Source organism: Sinocyclocheilus anshuiensis, unplaced genomic scaffold (assembly GCF_001515605.1).
Source record: "Sinocyclocheilus anshuiensis isolate Anshui unplaced genomic scaffold, SAMN03320099.WGS_v1.1 scaffold155, whole genome shotgun sequence".
Taxonomy (NCBI): Eukaryota; Metazoa; Chordata; class Actinopteri; order Cypriniformes; family Cyprinidae; genus Sinocyclocheilus; species Sinocyclocheilus anshuiensis.
This window is the reverse complement of record NW_015549572.1, coordinates 1,078,576-1,084,400: the sequence shown is the minus strand read 5'-3', so window position 1 is coordinate 1,084,400 and position 5,825 is coordinate 1,078,576.

Sequence of the window (5,825 nt, the reverse complement as noted above, 5' to 3'; positions counted from 1 at the left end):
AGAGTGGAAGTAAGGATAAATGTGATGTAAGAAAAATCTGCCCTGTCATTCAAACTTTCTTCTGTGGAACGCATAATTAATTAATTTTGAATATTGTGGGTTAGGTAGGTTTTGTCCATACAATAAAAATCAATGGGGTCCAAAAAAAATGGTTATTGAAATTGGGATAAAATAAAATTAAAAAGTCATGCAGGTTTGGAGTGACACGAGTAAATGATTCTAGAATATTCATTTTCGGGTGGACTTTCAAGTGGTTTCTTCATGGTATCTGTGATATTACGTTCCTAGATATGACTTGGGTCCCTCCTTCAGGGATTTTTGCTTCTCTTGTTTTATCATCCACCAGCTGAAAAGCACAAATTTAGAAAAGTCATCAAATCACTGATTCTAATTATGAGCTATAGTAATATGAATAATGTTACATCAGAATAATACATCAGACTTTGGAGCCTATTTTTCCCCATTAAACACAGGCTGTGAATATCATTATTCATAACAGCAATGTGCATATTTTAATGAATATCCTAATGAAATTACTTTTTTGTAATATTTGCAATAAAGTGACAGTCTGTGGGAAATGTTCCTCGTCCATATTTAAAAAGAGACAAGGACAGAATGACCATTAACTTAAACCTTGTGTTTCTGAGTCAAAATTAAAGCATGTGGCTGACTGCTATCTTACCAATTTTGCACAGCTTTGATTTCTGTTTAACTTCATTTCAAGCACTCAACACATCTTGTTCTGTGTGCTTTTCTTTATTAACAACATCAACGACTGTATAACGCATTAAAAATCATGCAGGAGAGCAGCGCCTTCCAAATATATTAAAAAAATATCACAGTAAGGAATCTTCTAAAAGAAATACCTCCTGTCATTTGACTACAGTCCAGTGAGCTCATAACAGACAGTGTGCTTGAGAAAGCTGTGGACCTGAGGCTGGTAACCATGCCAACGTTTTCTGTTTCATTAAACCACCCAAACTCATTTTAAAATAATAAAGAATTAAGCACACCGTGTCTGCTTCAGCATGTTTTATCTCAACTACAGAACATAGGGAGTAACATCATGTACTTTGAGAACTGCTTTTTGACAAACCATTTTAAGTTCAAATATAACCAGCTCAGCTAGAGTTTGCAAAAAAACACATTTCAGTTTGCATATACAAGCCGCAGGTTTTATAATACGAATACTCTAAATAAATTGGTCAATCATGTCACCATGTCCACATATTTATTTAGTGAGTAGCTTTCAATAAGTGCTTTTATTTTACAATGATAACCCCTCACTACATTATTCAACATAGCATAAATAGAAAATAGCAAATAAGTGATCAATACACTAGTTTCATGCTCCAACATAATTGCATAAGATACGTTGTGTCCTTCATGATTTGGTGCACAGATACTGAGGTCACCAGAGACATAATGTTTGTTGTATCTGCCAGTTCAATTATAAACCATTCAACATTCATTCCGCAGTTGCAAACAAAATTACCTCTTAATCGTCGTTAATGACTAGTATTCCATAGTTAGACAAAAAGCACTCTTGTTGCGTAAATGCTTCGACCTGTGAACTTCCATTCATCTGCATACTCAGACATCACATTTGTTGAGGTATGTTGATGTGGATTCTGTAAACACAAAACAATAGCAAAGTATTTTCATTGCCAGCTCTTTCTTTTCTCCAAAGGGCACATGATTAACAGATTTTGAGCTATTATTATGCAATCCAACTTTCAGTTTCTGTTCAATAGAGACAGGACTGACGGTTGTTTGTATGTTATATGAATTGGGGCTTTCTATAGCATTCATGTGCACAATAGCACTTATGAAGACTGTTATATTTCAGCATACCATGGAAATGTATGCAGCTCATAGCCATCCGTTTCCAGTAGTAATGAACCCTTGTAGTTGTCCACAGCAAAGCTGATTTCAGGCATCGCTTCTGTTTGCTTGTTAAGAATTGTTCCCTTTCCATTCACTGCAGGAGTGTTTCTTTAAATGTAACATAAAATGACAGCTCAGAATCTGAGAATGGAAATAGAGTACTTTACACAAGCAAGGAAAAGGTCCGCATCTAGGGGAGTGTACATGGAAATTGAAACGTCTTTGATGTTGTTCTTTTCTGCACAAAAAGAGCAGATCTTGAAATTCTGTGATTCATTTCCATCAGTGATCTAAAATCTAATAATGGTGGAGACATAGCCTATGCATTTCTCTTTTCAACAACGTAATCTAAAAAAAATCTATTTGCTTTTTACATTTGGTCTTTAGCAGCAGGAGATGTTTTCTCTAACGCGAGACACATGATCTGCTTTGGAAAAGCAATCAGTGGATCTGTGACAAATAGTGCAGTTGAGATGTTCAATCTACACTCTCTCATTATAGGTTTTTGCTCAACTGTTGCAAATACTATGCTGTGAAGCACAGTTTTCTGTCTGATTTTCCCCCTAACGATACAGTGAAATAATTGCAAGGAGTTTCTTGCAGCAGCTCAGGCTGTGATCTTTGTGACTCTGTTCTCCAGATGGGTCACTCACATACTTGGTACTGAATCCACAGCCTTTCAGTTAGCAGCCAGGATCCTTAATCATCGTGAACACCGCACCCCACTTAAAAACATGAGGCAGCTGCGCTGGCTCCGTTTACCTGTAACGCTGCAAGGAAAATGTCTGTCTGATGTAATGAGGTGGTTAAGCTGGTTTTGTTTGTCATAAAACTATTACTGGAAAAAGCTGGCCGGCCATTCGAGTTCTCGTTCAAGGACATGTCAAAATGCAAATCACATTCCTGGTTGAAATTCTTTTCTCCTTACTGCGTGGGTGAAAAAGTTTCACAGTTTGTGATTAAAAAGGCCATTTTCACACGTCCTTCATTTTAATGTGTAATCAAACCCTCATTCTCCTCCAACATCATGATCTTGGATCTTTTTATTCCTTAATATTAAGGAATTGTGAAATGTTTTTTGAGATTCGGAGAAGTCTGGAAAAAAAAGGTCAGAATCGTGAGATTAAAAAGTCGCAACTACCTTTTAGGCTATACCTTCCATGTCCGAAAAAAACAATTTAATTCTGAGTTTATCTCGCAAATTTTCCCAGAGTTGCGAGTTTATATCTCGTAAATCTGTTTAAATTCTGAATTACGAGGAAAAAAGTAAGAAATGTGAGATATAAACTCAGAATTGCGAGAATAAGAGTCCGAATTAAAAATTCGCAATTACCTTTTTTTATCCCATTGCAGAAACGGGTCTCTATAATGTCTTATCTGTATTCATTTTTTCTCAAAGAAACTATCCAAAACGTGTCAGAAGCTTTTAAGTATTGGGATTTAAGATTAATGCTGGACTTGTGAGCCCGGTTTAATTCAAACTTGACGTACAGCTCACTATAGCGAGACGTTTACTTAATTAATCTAGCACATAAAGCCGACGAATTGCGTCTCTTGATATCATTGTGCCCTGACACTGAGAACACATGGGGCCCGTATGCACCATCCGCTTGGCTCAGAACGCAGAGATATGACACATGACAACACTTCCGGATGAGCTAGAATAAAGTGTCAGGTTTGCATCATTCAACCTTTTATTAATCTGCCACTCTGGGCCTGCTGATATCGGACATATGTTCCTTTCAGGCGAGCGATGTTAAAATTATCATACATCATGTGCTCTCAGATGCACCCTTGTTTTGTGACTTTCGCTCACATATGCTTCACAGGCTTTGACACTCATTAAGTCCTATTTACTAAAGCTGAAAAGCTTTTTGCTCTCTGGGTTTTAGCTGCGGAGATGTGCCTAGAATGAATAAAACACACTTAGGACATTGATTTGGTTACACTGTTGTTTGCACTTCAATTTCCCTCACTTAACCCAGGGAGATATTTCATTTAAATTATCTCTCGTCCCCCATCCAGCTATGTAATGTTTTAAACTGATTATATAGGAGGTGACTCAGTGACTGTCTCTAGGACAAATGCAATCTTTTGGTTTGATGGTATTCAGTGCGAACTTACATAACCGCACAGCTTGCATTTAGTTGAATGAGAAAGGAGCACAATAATATAGCAATAATAGATAATGAATCATAAATCTTTTATCATGCCTTGAAGATTTGGAAAATTACTATGCATGATTCAATAACAGGAGAATAACCTTATTTGCTGTCTATTCTATCTTTATTCTAGAAGACCTTATATGTGCACAATGGTTTTTCATAATTTATAATTAGAGGTTCTGTATGCAGTGTACTTATGCTTTTTTGGAATACCATAGAATGGCCCTATTAGTTGACTGATGTCACAGAAAAATGTGTCCTGTTTATACTATATATATATATATATATATATATATATATATATATTAGTATTTATTAACATGTTTAAGTCACTTTAATTTTTATTTTATTCATTTTATTTTATTCATTTTATTTGGTTTTGATTTTAATTTAATTTACATTTTTAGTTATTTTGTCATGTGGTTTTGTAATTTGTATTAGTTTTTTATATTTATGTTTAGCTTCATTTTTATTAGTTATAGTAACTTTAGTACTTAAAAAATTTTCAAATTTTTAAAAGTTTTTAGTCGACTATTTAATGTTTTATTTCAGCTGTATTTCAGTACATCTTTCTCTGAGACAGCCAGCTTTGCACAAAAAAAATAAATAAATAAAAGGCCATGATTTTTTTTAGCCCAAGACAAAACACTTTGCTTCGCTGCTTTTGACGTGTTCAGGTTTGCTGATCTGTCTTTGGGGGGCTGGATTATATAGAGACTGCGTCTGATTAGCAAAGTAGCTGTAATCTCTTACAGCACCTTTAATAGCTCATTAATAGCTCTGATTAAAAAAACAAACACACTTAATTAGAAACCGAGGGCTGTGGCTCAATGATATGTAACATTTCCATTGCAAAATTGTGAACTAACGTCAAAAAAACGACTTCAAAAGTATGTTATTAAAATTCAGCGTGAAATAGGAGTCATATTTCAGCATATGAAATGTTTATTACAATATTGAGTTTTTTGGCCCCCCCTAGACTGATGGATTGATTTCAGGCAGCCCAACATGAATCTGGTACACTATCAATAGTAAATGAAAAAGCCTGACTTTGCCACAAGGAAAGAAAGCTAATGAAAGCCTGGCCATAGATTCGACTGTTTGCTAAAGTGATGAATTTCTCAGGGACAGACAGGGCAGAGAGGAAATTGGTGTGAAGCACAGCATCCTCTACTAGCTCTGAAAATAAGACTCCTGTGGTGCCTAAGCCTATATGCACTGACCATTTGTGGAACTGATAAGCTTATATCAATGTGTGGCTGACAAATCGTCTGCATACAAAATCTCGAGTCACACATATTTTACCTGTTCACCCATCATCTCACAAGAATTCACAGTTCAGAGGGCACACATATCAATGTCTGATGTCTGTTTGAAAAACATGCTGTGCTTTCTGTCAGAAATTACATTTGCACCTCCAGTTAAGCATCATTAAACAGACTAAGTGGTGTTTCAACTGAATTTTTCCCTGAGGTTTAGAATGATAATGCAAGTCGTCATTGGATTTTCTCCTGACATACTGTAAACCTGACTATAGATTTTTCTCATTATTGGGAATTTACTGCCATCGTCTGGTTGAGACATGAACTACAATAAATAAAAAAATTGTTTTATACTTTTTTCCAGACAGTTATACAAATATTGTTTATTATATTTTTCTTCTTCTTCTTCTCTCTGTTTACAATCAGTTTTTACTTCACGATAGATAGATAGATAGATAGATAGATAGATAGATAGATAGATAGATAGATAGATAGATAGATAGATAGATAG